Source organism: Cephus cinctus, unplaced genomic scaffold (assembly GCF_000341935.2).
Source record: "Cephus cinctus unplaced genomic scaffold, Ccin1 Ccin1_scaffold0806, whole genome shotgun sequence".
In the NCBI taxonomy this organism is placed as follows: Eukaryota; Metazoa; Arthropoda; class Insecta; order Hymenoptera; family Cephidae; genus Cephus; species Cephus cinctus.
In genome coordinates, this window is record NW_014333403.1 from 345,887 (window position 1) to 369,829 (window position 23,943).

At 42.7% G+C, this 23,943-nt stretch overlaps 3 long non-coding RNA genes across 4 annotated transcripts; 1 reads left to right on the top strand and 2 right to left on the bottom strand.

The window, feature by feature from the left end:
* Window positions 1-5,243: 5,243 nt before the first annotated feature.
* Window positions 5,244-13,662, bottom strand: LOC107270619. 2 transcript variants are annotated; one of them, XR_003060619.1, is made up of 10 exons: window positions 13,403-13,662; window positions 11,818-11,946; window positions 11,144-11,750; window positions 10,924-11,042; window positions 8,223-10,845; window positions 8,010-8,145; window positions 7,546-7,940; window positions 5,944-7,439; window positions 5,703-5,864; window positions 5,244-5,606 (listed from the first exon to the last, which is right to left on the bottom strand). It is a non-coding gene; the product is annotated as an uncharacterized LOC107270619 (long non-coding RNA). The 2 variants fall into 2 exon arrangements; XR_001538381.2 differs by having other exon boundaries at window positions 5,944-7,940.
* A 798-nt stretch (window positions 13,663-14,460) lies between these two features.
* Window positions 14,461-15,570, top strand: LOC112494785. The gene is made up of 3 exons (XR_003060609.1): window positions 14,461-14,755; window positions 14,818-14,924; window positions 15,031-15,570. It is a non-coding gene; the product is annotated as an uncharacterized LOC112494785 (long non-coding RNA).
* Window positions 15,571-17,814: 2,244 nt separating this feature from the next.
* LOC112494793 lies at window positions 17,815-20,137 on the bottom strand. The gene is made up of 3 exons (XR_003060625.1): window positions 19,693-20,137; window positions 19,473-19,631; window positions 17,815-18,703 (listed from the first exon to the last, which is right to left on the bottom strand). It is a non-coding gene; the product is annotated as an uncharacterized LOC112494793 (long non-coding RNA).
* Between the last annotated feature and the right edge of the window lie 3,806 nt (window positions 20,138-23,943).

Below are 23,943 nucleotides of genomic sequence, written 5' to 3' on the forward strand. Positions count from 1 at the left end.
TGGGTATAACATACATATAGACTATAACTATATATTAATAAAATTGAAAGACATACCAACCAGAAATCGAAATTTGTCGCAGGATCAAAAGGGGAAAGGAATTCCATGAAATTCGAGGGGTCCACGCGAGTGACGTCGATGATCCTGAAATCGAATAATCGTCGATGATTCATGATAAAACATTGGCACGAACGTATATATAACCAATAGGTGGAGACGTACGCAAGAAGCGATTAAAAGCCAGCCAAGATAACGAAGCGTGAGTCTGCTAATGAAAGAGCCTGTAGCAATAGGACCGCTAATTAACAGCTTCTCGGAGAGTTAATTTGAATACAAGTCGGTCCAAGTGGGTAGCTTGTACATACATATATATATATATATACAGGCCAGCTTATACGGTGTCTCCTTCGATTCCTGGTGCCGGACACAGGGCTGCCAACAGCGAGCGACTAATTTAAATACACATGTCGATGCGTGCGAAGATTGCACCTATGCCATCCACTGCGCACCAGTGATGCCAACCGATACACCTAATGGTATGCAAGTCAAGACTCCGTATACGCGTCTTCGACACGTTGTACGGTTAACCTACGCTGAACGTGTGGATATACTGGCTATGCTACTGGCTTCTGAAGGATAGAAGACGTAGTGGTCGAGGAGTGTAAAGGAGACGGTGACACGGGGATTGATAATGGAAAGAATTCAGAACTCGGTGCACAGAGGTTAGACGCCACGCCTATAGAAACCTTCCGGCTTTCTTACCATTAGAATATGTCGCATGATAAAACAGCTTGGATTTCGCTGCATTGCCGACCGAGCACTGAATTCGCTTAGAGACAACACCGAAGGATTTCTAGTGCATAAGTACTCACGTGCTCGAATGAACTTCTGTTTACTTGAACTCAACAGTAACGAAACTCCTACACTCGATTCGACCAACGTGGTTTATTGCTAAAATGATTATATTAATTTTGTCAAATCCCCTAAGAAATTGTACCTTAGCAAAGACTGACATATTTATGTATTTTTTTATTGCGTGCGAGGATACCGGTGGAACGTCGAAAGTGTGAGAACGCGATGGTAAGAAAACAGCTGTCGCGAGAACGTTCTCGATTTCGATCGGATCGCGCGATATAATTTCGAGATTAAAGTTTATTTATAAGACACGACGTCCCCCTTTGTGTCTCCTTAATGCGATAATACGTTAGCGCGTTGTTGTTAACGGCCAGTCGATCCTCTTTCGCGTACCGTAATAGCGCGATAACGCTCGTCGCCGTCCTTAGGGCTTCCCTCATCGCAGCGACAATCGCTGCCTCGTGACAGAAGCCCAGAAATTGCCATAACGAGTCTACCTATATATTATTACCAGAGATATATCACGTGTTTTTTATTTTCCCGCGATAATTAAGATCGCTGCGGCACGAGCGACAATTTTTTCTTAACACGCTAAATTGAAAACCGACCCCAATGACTGAAAACATAATAGGCCTGCTCTCGTTACCTATACTTTCTGCACTATTCGAAAGGCTCGGATTCTCGTTTACTCAAAAATATCATCCAACGAGAATGTGCACTTTTGGAAAAAGTGCAGAATGTGTACGTAACGAGGAGAACAGACTTAATGTTTCGCCGTAGAAGTAAACATGGCGGAAAGTGAAATAGCTACTTGTACAGATACGCACGTTTGGGAACGAAGGCGATACCGTGGGGATTTTACGAATTAAAGTTAAATCCTTGAAGTAACAACCCCGTCAACAGAGGGTAGATGCTGTCTGCAGCAGCAGAGATGCGATCAATATTATACTCCTCTCTTCTCCTCTCTCGCTTAGCCTCTCGGCACTCTTCGCTCCTCTCCTCGTACCAACCCCGATATCCCGACCCTCCGTGACGTCACTATCGTGGGACGCCATCTTGCCCATCAGACAACCGAGCCCTCCGTTATCGCGTACCTATATAGGTATATACCTCTACGCCCATCTCCATCGTTGCCTCTGTAGAGGCGTTAGCTGCTCTATATATCTATATACATTACCAAGACCATATATATATATATAACAATAGCTATACAGAAGGCATCTCTCCCTTCTCGAGCAAATCTACTAGTCGGCGGAACGCAAATTAACAAGATTGCCCGAGGATTCTCTGCATCCTCTCGCGCGTAAAACCACCGACGCCGCGATCCAAAGCGTCGACTGTTTTTTTTTAACCAAGAAGAACCTCACGATCCTCTCGTACAGGACGAAGTAAAATAAACGTCAGGTGATTTGGATGACAGTACCGTAGAGAGTAAGAGAATGATTAGGTCATCAAGAATTCATAATGATCATCGGTGACCATGGAGGCACCGGTTAAGCCAGTACGTGAAGCTGGACAGCTAAATAATCTTGAGTTGATATCCCACCTTGTCTAATATCAAATTACCAAGATGGCCACGGGATACGTTCGGGGCCGCATAATGGGTTATAGGAAATTGCACAATAATACGAGTGCCGTCGAGACCGCCAACGTGGATAGGGTTCCGGGGGTAGGTATACGTACTTGAACCGTTACTTGAACTCGGCCCGGGGCTCGATAATCCCGGTGCACTACCCCACACGCAGACTCTTCGCCGAAGGCGAAGCCTCCGTAACTGTAACAACCATTCTGCGCCGCTACAATGCCCTGTGCCAGAGCCCGCGCCTCGTTCACTCTGCCCTTAGCCCTATAGACCCTACACCCTGAGCCCACTACACCATCCGCAGAGTCCGGGGGCGCGTGCCCTCACAAAGCACACTTCAGGGATGACTCGAGTGCCGTAGTGGTAGTTAAGCTTTATTGTTTCAACTAATATAGAAGAAGCGCACGCTGAGACCACCGACGCGCCAATCTGACAATACGGTTCTGCTGCCGCCGGACATGGACCTGGACTGCGTTAATGGAATATAGATTTTCAATGAAAAGCCACTCCGAGCTCATTGGTCTTGTTTGATCCAGACGCTATTGTCTCTGAATTTTAATATCGCCGCAGAATCCTGTATATATCAGGTATCATCGTATACAATAGCCTAGCATATAAATGAAATCTATTATCTACCAATAATTCAGTATAGAGGATAACCTCTTACGCAATCCACTCGGCAGGTATATCTTTCAAAAATTTTCACGTGCCAATGCTCGAGCTCCGCACGTAGGAAGTGGATTGCGTAACTGATTCGTAACATATGCGACCCTCTCGTACAGGAACTATGCATGGCATCTGTAGTGCCAGCGCGTGTCACACAATGCATACTTCCCCGTAGAGGGTACTCGAATGTACTCTAGTTGTTTTATCATTATGTAGGTGGTCGCAACCACCGAGTCCATGTATCAGACCACACATCGTACCGGAATAAGCTGCACGTTAACGAGTAACTGACGTAATAAGCCATCCCCGACGCTCGACCTAGGTGTTAAGCTTTGTGCTCGACCCATAATTTCTCGTTGGGATAACTCGTAACGTTATACAAGAATGTACGGTAGTGCGATTTAAGTTATGAGGGGTTCCAACCTATCGAACATTCCAGATACCGAAGGTACGATCGTTCGCATCACTGGCACCGATGCTTCTCGTCTGTCCCGAATCGTTGGGAATAATTTGATTCGGGAACGTATTACTCCAGCCTATCTTTAGCCCATAAATCTGAGACAATATTGCGCGCTGGTACGACGCCGCCGCGTTTAGGGGGTGCAGGTTTAACGTCGCTCGCGTTACCCGAGATTATGCTGCAGCGTGTCACACCGTTGAGGAATTTATGCCTAGGCCGATATCTGCTCGCGTTTTGCATAGCTACTAACCCGCCGTAAGATTGCGTCGCATGATTAACCGTAAATTTATAATGCCCCAAGGCGAATAAATATCGTCAGGGATTAAGGCTGACGTGCACGGGGACTGCTAAAAAGTCACTAACTAGCAGTTAGTGAGGTCCCGTTGATTTTTGCACGATTTAACTCCTGGAATCTCGGACGGATCCTCCTCTCTAGGTATCTGCGTGATCGCTCCTGAACCTGACCTCTACGCACTTTTTTGAACCTGGGTAACGCGCTGTGAAAATAGCCAGTGGCTCGTACAGCGAGGATGCGAAAGAGACGGAGAGAATAATAAAAAGAAAAAAAAACGTAAATGAGTAAAATGACACGAGGAAAAAAATGGAGGAAGAATTGACACGAGTCACGAAAGCGGGGTGCGTGTGCGAGGGCGTCACGTCCTATGGATTATACCGAGCCAATCAGAAGAGAGAAGGTTGCGTGACGCGAAACAGTGTTTTCCACGCTTTGGAAAGTACCCCTCCTGCGTGAGAACTCCGACACGAGTCTACGCAAGGAGTGTCACTCTTATATAGAAATGGCTGCTTATCCTCTACGCTATACGTAATAATAATAGAGATGCTCTAAGATATATCTTATTGGTACAATTGTTTGTGTATAATTTCGAAAAGAATTTTTGAAACGGGGTCATTCCCTGTTAAAGTTCCTACCAGAGAACGACCTTCTATTCGTCGGGCAATCTCCTTGCGGAACCGGTAGGTATGGTAATCGAAGAAACATGTACCAGACCTAGCGGTGTCTTCGCTTTATCAGAAGAACATGAGTAACGTTAGGTTCATACTGAATTACTTGATGGTGGATGCTGTGCCTCTGTCTCTACTGTTATAACCTTGTATGCGCATAAAGATACTGAAGTCGATTGAGAAAAAATAATGTGATGCTGATAAAAAGGAAATTAAGCTTCCCTGTATGTTAACGATTATACAAAAATAATTAATTGACAGATAGAAAATTATAGAGACACGCTGACCACCTGTATGTGTATACCTGAGTATACAGAGGTATATGGGTATATTATATTTATATAACGCAAGCAGTTCTATATGGTATGCGGTGCATTCGAAGACAAGAACAATTAATAATTCCCTTCTGGATTCTTCGTAGATCCTTTTATATCGGTGAATTACGAAATCATTTATAAAACATAAGAGTGGACAACTTCCACTGTCAACCGGACAGCAGACTAATGGTCCCAGGAGCAAACAGATTGATCGCTCTTCTCGGGAACTAAATTAATTTCAATAACAGCCACTTCTGGCACAGATTAATATCCGCGAATGGAGTACTCGCGAGGCGTCTGCCGTTCTGCCACTTGATGCATGGAACCGGTAGCATCCATGGGACGTCTTGAACAGCGTTTATTATCTTGAACGTTCCAAAATTCTCTTTTGCTTGCTTCATTTTTTTTTTTTTTTTTTTTTTTAAAGAGGAACCAAGGTCTCTATCGCTGCTAACCTAACCTATACAACTACTTTCTAGTTCCTATACGCACAATGTTCCAGGCACTTCTATGCAAGTACGTAACACGCTACCGTGTTACTCCTACGAGTTCCGTAGTGCAGCGCGTAGAGGAGAGCAGATAATCGAGTTCGCGGTGTTCCCACATTGTTACAGCTTATGAAGCAACGGAGAAGTTGGTAGTAGGTAGAGTGGTTCTGTCTCCGGGTGATAAATGGTCGCATGCCCCGCTTCCGAGGAGCTAGTTAAGAGCGCACGTATATGTAGCCAGGGACGCCGGTAGCCGCCAATAGGCCTCGAAGTTCCTACGAATGGGTTTATAGAGAAGGTAGATAGATGTTAGAACTGAGAAGAAATTCTATGGCTACCACTAATTGGGCACCTGGATGCCACACCCTTACCTGCGCACTATACTCAGCTGCTGTCTGCACGTCAGGGTTATTCAAATTGTCCAATAAGTAAACAAACGATTTGGAGCTCTGGGATTGGTTGGAATTATGAAGTAGTCATGGACGTCAACGTGAAAAAAATTAGCCATCGTCATCATCGTCGCAGTGGTACCCCTGTGCAAAATTGAAACCATTAGAGCACCCTTATCAGGATCGTCCCATGGACCGGTATATCATTCTGGTAGGAGTATACCTAATCAATGTTATTTGGATGATCGCAGTGGACGTGTCCTCTGGTGATGTTGCTCTGGGCTCCTTCATCCTCATCCACTTGTCTTTCTTCGGTTCTACGAAAAAGCATAGCGAGAACTCGCGCAGATAATACAGGTAAGCAGTCACTTCTCATGCATCACTGATAAGATCGGAGCTTTAAACATCTATTCGTACGGAGTCTATCTGTTTAAAAGAGCCGGACTGGTTCCATTTGTTTGAAATAATGGGAGCCGCGCAGTCGATGGGTGTCGCATGATTGAAAGGTTTGTTGCAACCAGATCGCCTATCGATCGATGATTCCATTTCGGGTCTCTCGTCAGGGACCTGGCTCTCTTGAACCAAGAGCCAGGGAAGGAACCCGAATGGAAGGGTATCCAACCCTGCTTTGCTAGTACCTACACTGACTACACCGAGCAAGATCCTACGTAAGATTATGAGTGAGCGCCGAACCCATATAGCAGTGGCTTGTCTATTCTGTCGTTTAGACAGGAGATAACGATATTGAGATATTGGCTCTACTGGCTCTGATGCTGAGGTCAACGTTTGGGCCTGTTGCTCCAGATCGCATGGAAATTCTTTGGACCAATTGAAAATCTCTTGAAAATGTCATACGTCATGTGACGTCTTTTTGACTTTCACATTACCGTGTCTAAGGCTGGTAAAAACGTAGAGCTAACCGGGTTCTCCGACATCGATCACAGAAACGTCCTATGAATATGAATTTTAGGTAGGAACAAACTGCATCCCTGCCTCGTGCACCTATCAAAAACTAATCCGACCATTAGGGTGAGTTTGCTGTTCCATAAGGTTATGATGCCATTGCACAGTGGGCTCACGGGGGTGGGCGGTCTGTGTATGGGGCCAGCATAATCATAAAGCATCGATACATCAAGCTTTGCATCTATGATATGGGAACCCGTCCTGGGTCCTATGGGATACCATGTGCTAACTGTTAAGTCACAGAATTATGAAGAACCAGGATGGAAGTCACGTTTGTGGGAAAGTTTGCAGTAGCTATTGAACCACGAGTGCGTTGAAGTTTGTTAGAAAATCTAGAGAATTCTAGATCTTTTTTATTCTTCTGAAATGTTTTCCCTGACCCAAACGTCTCGGCGCGTGGCCAGAGTCCTGTAAACACTAAAGTAATAAATATTGGGCCTCTTGACGTTCGACCCTCCCGCGGTTTATTTGAATACATATCCATCTGGATAGAACCAACAGGTATCACAGCTAGGCATACCTGTAAAAACATTCTGAGGATCAAAAGTGAAGTGGCAAATTGGTACTGATCCTAGAAAAACAAACGGATGTCCCTAAGCAAATACTCGACGTGAATCCACCCCAAGTGATTCCCTGTTGACGTTGGTGACTTAGCGCCAGGTCGCGTATGCAGCCCTGTATCCAGGTTGCGTAGGGTTCCTCGCCCTGGCCAAACAGCTCCAGATCAAGGGGGGTGCGACTGGCACGTGCCGATCTCTGTGGGATCATTTAAGAGAGCGTTAAATCAAATCTAGCATGAATCCCGGGCGTTCCTCAGAATCGTCATGATTCCGTCTGATCCGACTTAGCCCCTTATTCATACCCACGTCTCTTTGCATCCAAAGAATTCGCCATTCGAGTTATCCATTATCATAATCATTTATCCAAACAAAGTCCAGACGATAAACGGGATGATATTCTCTGGCCGTAACCTCAACGTACGCTGCAGCAGCAAGTCCATGGATTATTTATGTCCAGAGTAAAGGAGTACCGCGAGCTCCAGAAAAATATACAGGGTGTGTAGCTCGGAGCCAATGCCAATCCCAGTGACGTCAAACAATATGCCGCAGAGGGTGCTTCAGCTAGCACCTCGATCCTCGCTAGGACGGCGATTTATAGGTGAGGAAGTCCGCCCTCTTTGGTATCTTCATCTCCAGGGCGGTAGGACGCAGTGGTACGTAGACCCAGAGATACGAACGGTCAGTTCCCTTCCTCCGACTGTACTCAGAGAGGAACTCCCTCTTTACTCTCCTCTTTTGCCTTCTAACCTCTAATTAATAAACGCACCGGCCACGCTCCGTGCTCCGCCCTGGGCTAATCGTATAGGTGTTACCCTGCTTGGAGATACCAATAACCAATATAGAAGTTCCTCGTCTCTACAGAGCACGGACCGGACTCCTCGTCTCCAGGTGGCATCGTTCTTCTGAAAAAGAAAATTTTCCTCAGAAACCCAAGATCCTTTATCACGTACTGATATCTTCAACTAGCACAGGTACTTACCATATTGCGCTCCGATGTACCGTCGACCAGTGATATCAGCTTAAGTAGATCCATTCTCGAGGTGAACTTGAGAGTTATAAATCAGAGACTAAACCATCCCTAACTAAATCGACTTTGTGTAACCAAACTACAGAGGGTTACCAGGGGTTGCGGTGGTTACCGGTGTGAAATGTTCCCATGGGGGGTCCTGCGCACCGAGACAAGGGCTACCCTATATTCCATTCGAGCGAGACAATATGCTTACTGTCCCTTGAATCGGGTCTGCCTCTAGGATATCTAGTCCTGCCTGTGGACACCCCTTAAAATTGTGCAAGTATCAGCGAGGGGCCGCTTTTATAAATATTACCATTCAAACGAAACTCTCAATAGGATTGTCGTTTTGGAATGGAAGGATACTTGGACGACTCGAAGAATCTCTGAAATAAAGATATTTTCTCTATCCTTCGTATTCTCGTGCTATCGCTTCCTGGACGCGGAGTCGGATGGCCGATGTACGTACAGTACCAACAGTAAGGCCGCCACTCGCTCCTAGAGAGCCTTGACAAAAACTTTGGAATTATAGTGGCTTACGTACTATATGTAAATGTTCCGCATAAAGAAAGCTAATCACAGAGGAAGCACACTCATAAATCTTACTGCCGTGTCATTCGTGAATCGCAACTCACGTAGTAATAACATCCTAGCGGAGCCACCTGAGCTGTTATTTAGGTACATTTTTGCCCGCGGCCATCACACTTCTCCTTCGGACCAAGTGTAACTGTCTATTAATTCAACAGATTATAAAGGTTCGTTTATTACCGTGACTAGGGGAGGGAGTAAGAAAAAAAAATTGAAAAAAGGAGAAAACCCACCCCACGGACCAAGAGTTCGAAGCACGTAAGAACTTTTCTTTCATAAAAAAAAAATGTCAATCATAAGCATTGAGATTTGTGCAGATCAATCCCAACTCTCCCCTATCGGACGTACGTCGGGCAACCCCAAAAATCGCTCGAGGGAGGGTGCCAGTGTTACGGCGCACATAACTAGAGTATCGGTGACAGAGTCACCCTCGAGTATCAGGATTAAAGATTAAATAACCAGCATCCCACCAACCCCTAACTTAACCGCCCTTCAAAGCCGCCGCCGTCGCTGCTGCCGCTCGAGCTTCGTACAAGTGGCACGTTCTGGGGTGTAAACGTGTGAACCTAACGAAAGTCGACGTAGGGCAAGAGAATGTAAATTCGCAAATAATAACGCGCGTTCTGCAATCTTGATAAAATCCGTCCGACTTTCATAAACGGTCATCTGAAATCCATGGCTTCTTTCTTCGTCGTGCGGATATCCGCTGGTGGTTGTTGAAGTCTGATTGCTGGTTCATCTAAAAATTAAATTGGCTTCCCTTTAATCTCTTAATAATGATCTTACGCTTATAGATAGCTACGGCAAGTCGCGCGCGTGCGTGCGAGCATCTGTTTCCTGTAGAGCACAAGCAGGCTAACCGACGGTCAAGTAATCCATTAAAACTGGCGTCGTGAGATCGTCCGTTCGGCCGGTTGGTCACCTCGCTGCTTTATTAGTATTCAAGCAGCGCGTTGATCACCTGCCCTCAGCTGTCCACTGAGCAATGACTACTGGAATCTAATTTGTTAGCCGTTAAAATTTATTTATCGATCCAATTAGCCTTAGGCATTCGGATTAACTCAGGATACTCTCTAATCGTTTGAATACCTATGTTAGCCACTGTACGGTAATTCCTGGTGCACCAGGAAAAACTTGAAAAATATATATAAAACATTTAATGGATAAATGCTCCTTCTTATCGGTAGTATCTTATTAAGGTACCCTACCACCCTTTATTACATAACCCAATACTTAAAACGTGTATCAACCGAAAGCACCTGGTAATTACATACACTCTTAACGATTATACATAACCATGATTGATCATCTATTAAATGATCGAATCTTCTGCAAGGAACAATACAGTGGCAAACTTGTACCCTGGGAATCGTGAACGCATTTTACTAATACAATAATCCCTGACAAATTCTACAAATCCCACTTGATCTTCTGTTATGAATCAAACACACGTCATCGGTATCCTTTGGCCGTGGGATTCTCATGACATATGTCGCTACAGTAATCTGCGACAATTTTAACCACGCCTGCTTATACCACTGACAATAAGGAACATTATTTCATCCCCTATTCTTTCTTATTTCCAAAATCTAGTGTATTTATAGACAACTTGTGTATTTGTAAAAGCAAAAAAAATATATACTCAACATCTCCTCAGGCATGAACTTTCATAAAAGCCATCGAATCTCATTTAATGCGTGCGCACACGCGCTCAACAAATTTATTCACGATCATACTCGGCCAATAGGAAGAGGGTCCTCGAGTAGGCAGAATAAAAGTATCGAGGTCGGCACAATGCGACAGAACCGAATCTCGACCACAGTCTGTAGCTTCGACGTCGAATCTCATTGTGCGAAATGATCGTTGTTTGTTTCCATTTTACTCACAGTCCGCTTAACGGCAACCTGGTTAACAGACAGTTTGCTGCCAGTATATTAAGAGGCGGGGGGTTGCTCCTGGATAAATGGGCTTACGAGGTGTCGAGCCGTTCGACTCTTATTGTATCCTGGACATGGGAAGTGAACATCAACCACACGATTCTCGCTCCATTAACTAGATAATGAATACGTGAAGACACGCGTACCTCTTCTACTGGAACACCGCAAGACCCGGTGCGTTCATCGGGGTCAGCCTAGGGAAATATTCCGTGGAATTGACAATTATTTTCAGACCACATTTTTTATCTTGTGTCTCGAATGATCCCTGAAAAAGAGCAAAGTTATTATCAATAAAGAAGCAATTAATATAGTCAGTTAGATCGAGACGATCGATCCTTATCGATCGTGGTTAATTTAAAGTCTCACCATCCGGTAACGAGTGTATCGTGGTATCTATACGCTCCGTTCACGAAGGGTAACCACTTCCCTGATCGTGTACAGAGTCTTATCGTAGATTCGATTTGGAGCATAAAGGACCTACGATTTAGATAAACTCCCACATCCGGCTTATCCGATCCCATTACAGAGCGTACTGTGCCATTGCACAGCATCACAATGACGCTAACAAATTGATGGGTTAATAAATAAGTAACCGAAGCCACGACAACCCTTTAGAGTTTAAATTTTATAAGGGGGTGACCCTGGTTAGTCTCGATGCGTGCCGAACGCGTGTGAAATATTCCTTCTACTACGCTATACGTGAACAGGGACAATATGCCGAGCAAGGGTGAACAGAGAATAAGGGTTGCCTATCGAATAGAGCAGTCAAGTCCCTAGTTTGCATTGCGGTGACGATACCTTTTTTATCCAAGACTGAAATATTTCATCTTATCTTATCCATAAAGAAAAGACGTCCCTAGACCAGCCCCTTAATAAAGATTCTTCCCTGCAGAGTCTATCCTCCAAAAGTACACAGCATGGACCACCATAGTTTCACCCTGTATATTGTACCAGGTAAGTCTTACAATGTTTCCTGAAAATAGATTTTGTCAGTACCAAAAAAAAATATAAAAAAAAGATGCTCATATATGCTTACGTACTTTGCATTTATTCTCATGCATGGTGTAGTGTATCCTAATGACAGGAGGCGGTCTTGTATGGATGCTCGACACTCGTCCAACGCCCTTCTTTACCATTTGAATAGTCCAATCGGCAGTGACAACTGACAACTGTAACACCATACACGATACCCATGAGAATCTCATAGTACTACAATGTATTTATAAGTACAATGAATGAAACGTGTCGATTTGATGGAACGTCTCGTTGTATAGCCGAGTTGTCTATAGCAACGTCATTAGAAGTTTATTTAATTAACAATTATAATAGTCAATATAAAATCTCTTTACAAGCAGCATCCAACGCGGCTACCGTGTAAAGCAGCGACGACGTAGCTGGGAGGTGAGAATTTCTCACGCGAGAAAAGTCAATTTGCTGGAATCAGAATTTTTTTTAGAGAGGTCACAATGCCTTTCCCACTCCGCCCATCATTTCATATTTTAAAGCGCACCCCTTTGACTAAGGGTGATTCAAAAATATACACATCCATCATCCGCGTCCGCGCCCCATTCCACCCTTTTTCCAAGGCACCTTCCCTTAACTTGGCACGCGCCATTATAATGCCCCAGCTTAACTCGCTTTAAATTTAACTACCCTTTAAAACTTTAACTACGCCTTACAAGCGAGCCAGCATTCAGACGCGTGTACGCCTTATTCGACTGCCTTTTAGGTGCTGCTCTTTATATCTTACTTATCTCGTGTCACCATAAGTACTAAAGAAAGAATTTCGGAACACCGTATACGTAGAATGTCGCAATCATATCCTCTTGAGCATTTACATATTTCTTATTAATAAAAGAAAAAAAGGACAAGCCCTATAGTAAGCTTAGAGAGCAAGAAAGACAGACCCGTGTGTAAAAGAAAGAGACAGACATACGGGTAACCTGAATCACAGCTAAATACCCTTTCACGGATATTCTAAGCAACGAACGCATTTTTGAACGTGCACAATTTTGTCAACTACTTCGTCTATCGTGACGAAAAATCTGAGGCTATAAAACTTTACATAAAAATCCTAAAAGTTCTTATGCATTCTCTATAATGCATATTAGTCTACATAAAAATAAATGATAAAATTCTTCTTCACGTATCTACACACTGTATTTTAGAATTCTCAAAGAGGGTAACTGCTTCCATAAGAATAAGAAAGAATGCGAATAACTATCATCTTACCTATAGTGCCCATAGTGCCGACTGCATTCCAGGCAAGAAGCGCAGCCCGGCCCACCTGTTTACCCCGATATGGTATTATCTATTGCCGTACACAAGCCGCTTACATATGATACGATAATGTTAAAGACAGGCATTGAGGCAATTGTCTACACCGCCCTAACCATAACTAGCTGGATATTCGTAAATCCGCTTGAGGTAGATTCTAACTTAACTTCACATTTCAGAATCCAGTGCACAATAAAAGACAAGTACATCTATCCTTACTGTGATCGAAATTTAAGATCCTGAATCCTGTTGAACTGTGGATGCAACACCAATGGGAGTTTACGTGGGAAGAAACTTTTGGTAATTGGTCCTCGTCTCGGATACATAAAGGATGCGTTAGCGAGTTACCTTTCGACATAAAGAAGAGCCTGGTAGACGCATTCGAGTTCCACAAGGCTACAGTCCCATACTCCTTCGAGAAAACAAAACGGCGTTGTTGTTCACCTAACAAGCTGCCGCGAATTCGCTTATACCTGCCCCGTCGTGCTGTTTCGCGATCCTATCGCGTTGACCTCGCGGTAAAAACCGGTGAAACTCAACGTGTATCGTCGCTCACGAATATAATGCCAGACTCGTGAAAACCGCACGAGACAGCAGCCGATATGAAATAGTTGCGGACGCCATTAAACAATATGGCCGTCTGTCGTTTGCGTTAGTTACTACGATCCCCGCTAGGGATGCGGTACATCAATTCAAAAAATACGTTCGCACATTTTATATAGAAAGCTTAGTATAATAGTGTCTTAAAAATTGTATTCTTATCGTTAATAGATTATAGGTATGTTGGATACTTACTACGCATGTATTATATCAAGATCAGCATCTCTCAACTAACTTCACTCGTTGGCGTATACAGTAAAATTATCAGACTGACGAACATCTTTTTCCGCGTTATCTATGCAAATTGACGTTTAGATTCTTACATGGCTAATATAAAGAAAGGAGTAAAGACAGCAATAGTCACATTGGAAACCACTTGCTGCGCACTCGCGCACCAGCGGTAATATATCGGTGATATTTTCGCTTATTATTCATGATGCGAAGTTGGCTGCGGTTACTCGCGGGACCGTATACCGAAGCCCAGCCAGCACCCTGCCGATATCATCGGTGATTTAACGTGAAAAAATACAGTCGGGAAGTTAGATTTACAGCAGCAACACTGAAATTACAAATACGACGTAAGTGTACGCAATAATCTACCTGTAAGTATCTATAACAATGAATCGTATAATCGTTGAATGACACCATCAAATCTTGTATACGAATTCACCGTGATAACATATCCGCGCTTGATTGGTTGACGATATGAAAATTTGTATCTTCGTCCTGATAGGTGAAATATCATCGCTCGGAAATCCTGGCTAACTCGAATAGAAATCTTGGCTATCTTCCTGGTGAACGATCGTCTTTTGGTTCAGGTAACATGCGATTCCTCGCGCTGCGCAACCGGAAATTACGTCTGGGTTTCCATCTCCGGTGTTGTGCCAAGTTACGCCTTGCGGAATTCGCGCGAGCGAGGGAACCGCGAGAGGAAAGGAGGAAGGATCTGAAAGGGAGCTAAAGAGGAAGAGAGTGAGCACGAAGGAGGCTGGAAAGCAGCAGTGGTGGTGCCGGAGTTATTAAAGTTGTAACGCCTTGCGGTTATGATATTCGCTTCTGTTTGTAATAATAACGTTTGCACGGGGAGTCAGATAAGACGAGGTTAGCGAAGGAAGCTTCTCGCAATGATTTCTTCCTCACTCTCTTTTTCTCTCTTCCTTCAGAGTTCTCATCTCGTAACATTATTAATGCAAAAATCACAGAACGAAAATACCCCATAAGCCTCGATTAAGGAATTAACACAAAAAGTAAAGGTGACATATGGAAAAGAGTTAAGTCAAAAAAATATTTATATTGTACGAGAGAAATTATAAATCTCTTTATTTTGTCAAAGTACCTACAGTTTCTTCTCAACTTGAATTTATTTGATCACGCAGGTCATGCAGTCCAGAGCGGAATTTCAAAATTCACGAGAAGCTCTGGTATTAGCAAAACGATAAATCCTCGAGCAGCATGGGGAGCACTAACGCTGAAGTCATTTCCTACAGCAAGTACCAAGTTACTGCAGCAACATCGCCAACTCCTCTCGGAGGGTAATAAAGCCATCTTGCAGAGCACCCCTCGGCACACTCCGCCCTCCGGAGGAGGCGGATAGCGATCTATACTGGTGCACCCCTCTCGCCGTTGCTAGGCAACCACTCAACCCCTTCTGCCTCGCCACCCCCCGCGAAAGCAGAGATTGCGCCCTTATCTTGCGAGATACCAAACCCTGGCCCTACCATCCTCCATCGGCTTCCTCGGCCTGGCAACTTTCGGCCTGGATTGACAGAGTAGGGTGCAATGCCATCCGATTCGATCTCCGCCAATAAAATTATCTAGCTCCGTTTAGCCACTGTACCGAGATATCCTTATGCACGAGGCAATAGATTCTCGTACTTAACGTAAATTCAAAATTATTCCATTATCTATGAGATATTTTCAAGGAAATGTTAAAAAAGAAAAAAGAATTGTCTTTCCTCTCTGAAAAAGCTCGACACTTTTTATGAATTCCTGATTCAATGCCTGACTTCATTTTCCTACTCTGACTTCATCCCTTTCGCCTCACTCTACTGGTTGGCCGCTCTTTCCGTGAATATAAATCAAAATCCCGTGCAATCCAATTTACGCCGGGGTTAAAGAATCCCTCCTTCTAGATTTGGTCGACCGGCTTCCCGCCCAAAGAATTTCCGTTCGATCTGTCTCTCGCGCTCTCCTCTCTATGGGAAGAGAGAGAGAGGGGGGGAGCCACTGAACTGATAACGGTTTGATGTATGGCCCAGTGACGTCACAGCGCGAAGGGGAACCACCAACCAAGAACAGATTACACAAATCGATAGGATTATGAACAAAGGAAAATCCAAAATGCTCGACCCTCGAGTCTTTCACTATGACGTTTCGTGAATATCTGTCAAACGTAAAAAATCGCCATAATACTTAATGCTCTAGTTCAATTCAAAAGAATTCGACTCCGACCGATACAATTATTTTTTAACTTTTCATTCTTGGCAAACTCTTTTAATGCATCGAGTCGTACTCTTGAAAAATGTTTCAAGCTTGTATATCATCGCTTCAATAATGGTTGCGTATAGCCAGTAAACGTTTTTGTTTAGTTTTCAGTCGGGTTAGATGTAAGCACAGGATGGGTAGAAGGAAGGCAGCGAGTGATTTAGTAAGATGAAAAGCCGTCCCCCTACGCCGAGGGCGTTATCTGGCGCAGACAGAGATTGCCTGTTTCTTACAAAAGCCCACCAGAGGGCAGACCTGCCCGGATCCTTCGTTACTTCTAACCGCTTCGAACCATGAGAATTTTACGTACGAGATTCTCTAACAAATACGTACGAATCCTTACCGTACTGTTTTTGCACTTTAACATTGTATACTTTACAACTTCAGTGCCACTTCAGGTAATAGACTTCGGTATAGCCAAAGTAATTGCGTGCGTGCACGTAACGTATTTTTATGACATTATCGATTTCTGTTTTTAGGTTTTGTTTTTCAACCTGACTGAATAAACCCTCACTTTCCCTCTATGAGGTCATTATCCTAAGTGGAAAGGAAAGGAAGGATAAAACAGATACTTAGAAACAGCTCATGGTAAACTAACTTGCTAAAATAGTGGGAAAACTTTTTTTTTACACAGCTAAGTATGCCAACGACGATTCCAGGGAGTAAAAGAGGGTCAGGAATAGGTGGACGTCCACGGGATAAGGAGAAGAGGCGCTTTGGGAGTTCGAATGGGATAGGGGATGATGGTTGGGTGAAAGGAAGGGAGGATTTAAAAGGAACTTTGAAAAAGAAAACCCTGCGGCAACGGCGTCACGTCATTCTCCTGGAGGAATTAAATTTTTATATCTTTCGCTGAGAGTTTGAAGGATCGAGGGTTCTTATACCTCGTGATGGTGTTTTAATTCAAAAATCAAATTCTAACCACCATTATCGAACGATCCGTTTTCACCACTCTAAATTTACGATCATCGGCATCTGTCAGTCTCATCAATTTCTCAGAACAGTTATTTTAATCGATCAACGCTTTCGCGATATTTATTCCCAATTTTTAATCTCGACCAAGAAAATAATTTTTAATTTACTAACAAGAACTCTGAATCGTAGTAAATGCCTCACTGTGAAACGAGCTTAAGGAAGCGTCGTTACGAACCCATTTCGTCCTCGTTTCGTCTTGTGATTGGATTTTAGTGCTACCGTCGGTATATCGTAGAGCACAGCGAGAGATCAGAACGATATGAAGGAATAAAAGACGAAGCGCCATCAGACGCAAGGTTCGCGAGAACAGGAAGTCAGCCAAGAACGAAGGAGGGATGGTAGTTACTTTAGAGAAAGAGCTGAAGGAAGATGAAGAAGGTGGTGAGAAGAAGGTAGAGGCTCGATCGTAAACCAGGAGGAAAACGGATAGCGTGGCGACCGGAGGCGAATAGCGTGAAGTCATAGAAGAAAGATGGCGAAGGAAAGAAGGGGAGGACGAGTGGATAGAGAAAGTCATAAACCGCGTAATCCCTCGTAAAACGTACTTTACTCCAGCCCTCCCTTCCGTCCCAACTACCATCCAGGATGCCTCTGCGATACGTGTCCTCCTAAAACTGATGTAACGGTCCTTTCTTGTAGAAAAGAGAAAGGAAAAAAAATTATCGTAGACACAGAACAAAAAAAAACGTATATTTGCGTCTCTTGAGAAAAATAATATTCTTTTAAAATATTACGTTCCTTCGGCATCTTGTCCTTATAAAGAAAAAAAAACGTAATATCTTACAGTACAGAAGCAACGATGTCATGGATACATTTTCAAACGAATTACTCTTACTTGCTACACGAATTACAAATACATTCCTTAGCAGAGTCTTCTGCTACTACTCTTGTCTATTGTTGGTTAAGGGTAGAGCGCAAGTTTGCTGAAGATCAATGCGGTAATTTCGGCTCGAGTCGAGTCTACTCGTGAGTATTGTCTGTCCCTTTCCCTCTGTTGGTTTCTGCCACTCCATCCCGGGCCACGGGGTAGAAGGGATGGAATCAAGGAGAATCAAGGAGAAAATGGACGACAGAGTAGAGCAGTGAAGGATAGGAGAAGAGAGAAGAGAAGAGAAGCAGCCATCAGATAGCTTTGGCCTTAATATCCCTCTCTGAGACCTCGGAGACGAGAGCCCAGCATCCCTTAGTCCCGTCTCTCTGTCCAGACTAGCGAACCTCCCTTATACCTATACGGTATACGTATATACATATACATAGGCATCCTCCATCCCCTGCGCGCTATCTGATTCAACCCCATGCCGTATTGCTGTCAAATCCGGTGGAAGGGAAGTTTTAGTTTGGTTTAGCTCCGTTTAGTTTCCTAGTCCCGGACTTCCATGGCAACTAGATCAGCCGAGTTTCCCTTAGCGATTTCTACGTCCATTTGATCCGACGCCATCTTCTCCTATCCTTAATACGACTTCCTTACACGCCGCTGGTCTTCCAATGGATACACTTCTTTGTTTCAGATGAGTCTTCTTCCTTGTAGTCCATGTACCGAGAGTCCGCCATCTCGTGGACTCCTCGACGCTCACCATCCCCGTGGCTTAACTGATCGGAGGAAAAAAATTTAAATATTTAATGCCATCCTTGGGTATACGTTTCGTGGATAAATATCAGCGAATACTTCTCATGCAAAGTAATCAGTCTCCCAGCTGCAGATGTACACTCGTACCTTGGGTACTGTTAACGGAAACTGAAAAGCTGGGAAACGTTACTCACATACTCGCATGATCATCACACCCCATACCACGTCATTACGTACGCAAAGCATCGATCAAATTAATCCCCGACTGTGTAAAACGTTGAACGCATGCAAAGCGGCTGTTTGCGCACGTGATTTTATCCGCGTACCCTCACAATGATATTCTAACGGTAATCACTTATCAGTCATCCTCATCTTCAGGATGCATCTCCTACGGTAGGATTTACGTTACTAATAACCTTACGGATTATTACATATACGTAAATAGCGTGTGGTTATAATCGACTTTCATTTTCTTCAACTATTTATCCAAGTCGACAGCTGTACACGAATAATTCACAAGCCCTTTACGCAGGTCGTATTAGGTAAAAATGAGGTTATGCTTCGAAAAAGACAGGTCAGGGAAAAGCTACGTGTGGCCAATGCCGGCTTTGTAGTAGCACCGAGAGATGAAGGAAGCTTTGTAGGAGGATATCGGTAAGCAGAAATCAGTAGATGGGTGGCGCCACGACCCCCTACACGTCCCTTCACTCGGTCTTTAGCATTTATGCTTGGAATCGCGTCTGTCTGCCCGAAGGCACTACTAAGAATTAGCTAACTTCATTAAAATATTACCATCAACAGGACATTGCTTTGCCGTAGCTCCTTCAACGATTCACAGTCAAGTAATCATTCCCACGTTAGCCTCTTTGAACGATCATGATAATCACGTCAATATTTCACTTGTCACCTGACGAAATTCTAACCTGTAACAACGTCGGTAACGATGTCTCCCTGCAATAAGGTACGTGTCAATTGTACGTATTAAAAAAAGATACGTAGGAATCTCACTTACCGATCTTCCTGAAGACAACGACAAGGATGTTCTCGACTCGAGGCAGATGACGCGAAGGATGCCAACGATTTCTTACGCTTGGAAACTGGCAGCCGGGTGACAGTCTTTCAGTGTAACACGGTGAAGACCACGCACGTCGTACGAGGAAGCTGCTACGGTTTTTGCTCCGAGTGTAATTGAGCCTGCCTTGTCTGCTCCCGGCTAAATGAATTACGAGGCGCCTCTCGCAGCATAACCTCCAACTGGGATAGAAGGAATTCTTTCCGTAGAAGGCTGGAGCGTGCTCCCTCGTCCGGTAGGGATTTCTTTGAGGTTATAATGAAAGAATCGAACCCCGTCCACGTAGTCTAGATCGGTAACAAATCGCGATCTCATACCGCAATTACGTTTTATCTATGGCTAAGTAATTGTTTCGTCGCGTTCGAAGAGCTCTGTCAACGAGGGATGCGTGCCGAAGGACTAAAAGAATATGGAGACTTGAATATTTGATACTTACTACATATATATATATATATGTAGTTGTGTCTGTATGTCTGAGGTATCAACCCTCTTCGACATAACTCTCGTCCCTCAAATAACTCAGCCTATTAAAATAGCTCAGCTAAACGTCCCGTCTCCTTGCAATTCGGCTCTCGAACAGATCCTCTTTATCGGTATTCCAACTACGCGCATCCCCACGTGAGTGTAAAGGATATGTATATACGTACACATGATGCACATTATATGAGAGACTGATTGTGAGTAACCCTTTTACCCCGCGATACCCGTAATTAGTTTCAGCTTTGAACTTTTTATTTCTTACGTTTACTCGATCGCTGTGCCTGGAGGCATTCTCGATCTTATCGGTTTGGCTGGCGGCTTTAGGCGCCGGGATTTATTTATACTTTTTTTTGTTTTCTTCTTGCGCCCTGCGTGCCTTCCGGTTGCACGATAATGAGAACGGCGAAGCGCGCTGAGAAATTACTTGAATGACACTTAGATATGTTTTGATCAGTGACTGAAGAATTGCGTTGGGAAGGAACCGGCGGCCCGAGAGGAAATGCATGAGAGAAAAATTATGGCAATGGATGTAATTAACCAGGTTCGTCAAGGTACGTCATGCTGCTAGTAAATCTGATGCACGCAATCTATTCGTTGAACGATTAGAGGATGGGATTCGACGTCTAACAACCTTTTCTGCTAATGAATAGATTATACGGGAGAAATAGATTTATCTCTGATACTTCTCGAGAGAATTAAGACATTCGTGTTATATCTTGTCTGAGAGTTTTATATCTTTGACAGTAGTTAGTAACTTATAATTATGCCTCTTATAATTATGCCTTGAGTATCGTGCAAATATCGCGCTAGTGAAAATCGAATGATAATATCGGAAATCGGATCGCTGACTTTTGTAACTATAGACAGACTATTGAGCCATCTGTCGGCAGAATATACGAAGCTCCTGGAAAACATTGCTGGTGCATGAGAATCCTGCCAATTGAAAAAAGCGGGATCCATTTTTGTATACTCGGTGCTTAATAGTAAAACAGTAACTCTACACGATTATCTCTACACGGAATAAGGGAAGATTACGATTTTTAAAACTGCAGCAGCTAGCGCAATGAACCTCATACACTATTTTGTTCCTTGAAAAAAAAAATACAACCATGAACAAGTGTCACATCAAGCAGCCGGAGAAATCGTAATTTTCCGTCTGTCGGTGTAAACGTAGGCCGTCTCGAGTTAACCGTATACAGATATTTTGTGTAGAATTCATCCGTGCAGAACTTGGGTGCTCTCAACCAACAGTTAATTGCGTAGCAATGTAGAAGTTTCGACCGTCGATAAACTCATGCTCACGATTTTACCATCGGTTGGATCTGCGCAAGATGAAAGAGCTTATAGACGATAAAAGGACGAGGCGTTGGCTGAAAACAGGAAAAATCGGTAAGAAAATCTTGTAGCTTTAATGATATTTATTGATCGAAGCAATTTTTATACAAAAGTCAGTGAAACTTGTAATCGTCATCGATTCCTTATCGTTGTACTATTTTATAATGTATAATAGCAAATTAATTGAATACTCAGAGCACTTTACGTACCCAGCGGAATAATAAGAGAATCTTGTAAGGTTAAAAAATTGTACATTTTAATTTTCAGACAGAACCAATTAAGAGTGTATAAAAACTATTGCGTGCCTTAGCCTATAGAATTCACTCAGGAAATAAGTTCGTTATACTTTTATCATATCGATATGAATATATATATAGTAAAACGCTAATATACTAAATATTTTATATCTCGTGATACGCTTGTGCCTGGACGTTTCTGAGGCTTTTTATCCAGGCCACGCTTATTTATATATGCATATACATAATATTCTTCGTATAATTAATTCACGTAACTCTATTATCTGTAATCTTAACCGCACTCAATAACACTGAAAAACTTTACCGTCCCATCGACTCAACTATATCACGACACCCCAGACATACCGACGCTTCTATTAATTGCAGATAAAAAAAATCAATCAATGACCGTATTAGCTTCTGCATTTTTCCCAATTTTATATACATATATACATGATTATTCAGTAGAAACGCACCACCTGAAGTTAGCGCGCCCGTTTGGAGTCCTATGGCAATACCATATTCAGATGGTGCATTTGGGCTGAATAACCTGGTATATATATACAACATAGAAATCCCAGCCATAGGACAAATTAATGTTTAATAAAATAAACAAACAAAATTGTGAAAAATAAACACTTATCAGGCGTTTCTTCACCGAGCCATTATAAAGAAATACATCATGCAGCAATATCCAACAATATGAAGTATGTAAATGCAGCTGAACAGTTTTACACAGACTATTTTGAAAGAGCCTATAGACATAATTTTTAGGGAAGTTCAAAAGAAAAATATCAGTCTAAAGGCATTCCTAAATGTAGTCACAGACATAGGGATTGAAAAAACTGCGAAATTAAAACAGCGCGAAAAAACATGTGAATTTAAAAAAAAAATTGAGGTACTGAAACAAATATGACTTCACTTGTCCCTCTCCCGCCCCCGGAAGCTGACTGAAAAAGAAAGATATCTGGTAAAAAAACTCAGGGTTTTGGATTGAACTCGAGGTAACGGTGACCTGGTAAAAAAATTTTATTTTTTTTTTCACTCGAAAAATAACGTTATTAATTTCTTTAAAATTTCTCAGATTAAGAAAGAGATCGCCATTGGAATTTCGGCCTTATAGTTTCTCATGCATAACACAAACTGGTATTATTTTCGTTTCAATTATCGTTATTATTATTCATGTTATTATAATAATTATTATTATTATTACTTTCAGTACCTCTATCCCTTAATCTATACTCCTATATATTTTATTACTACGAGTCCTTTAACAGCTTTGCGCGTTGAATGGTTGCAAAACTCGTTTTGATTAAAGCGGTAGAAAATGTCTCATCTAAATACGCACTATGTAAAAGATTCCTACCACACTGTTTTCTTTCTTTCTTTCTTTCCTTCACTTTTTACCCTCGTTTACGCGACTAAAGGTTAGGGGAAATATATATATATAGAAGAATGTCATACATAAAATGACGCATCGAAATGCATGTATATGTATATATATATATGTCTCTCTAGAGCACGTCAAGAAAAAGCGGAAATAACTGATATTTCCGTTACCTCGTATCTTTGAAAGATTTCGAACGATCTGTCTCATTCGTGAGAAAGAAAAATAATTATTACTCGACAAACTGGTATTTGTCTATAAAACACTTACATTTCGAATATTATGCATTTGCTGAAACGCAATAAGGACAAATTATATATATATATATATATATATGTATACATATACATATAAAAATCGATAAGGGCACCAAGGAATCTAGTTGCTTCGTTGGAGGCGAGACTTAAATACAATTATACGTTGCGAATAAGTCGGAAATGACGTCAAGATGTATACATATACATATAAAAATCGATAAAAACTGGTATTTGTCTATAAAACACTTACATTTCGAATATTATGCATTTGCTGAAACGCAATAAGGACAAATTATATATATATATATATGTATACATATACATATAAAAATCGATAAGGGCACCAAGGAATCTAGTTGCTTCGTTGGAGGCGAGACTTAAATACAATTATACGTTGCGAATAAGTCGGAAATGACGTCAAGATGACAAAAGGTGTCGTTACGCATTAAAAAAACATCATAGATTTCGTGTAAACAGACGAAAAGAATTAATTGCG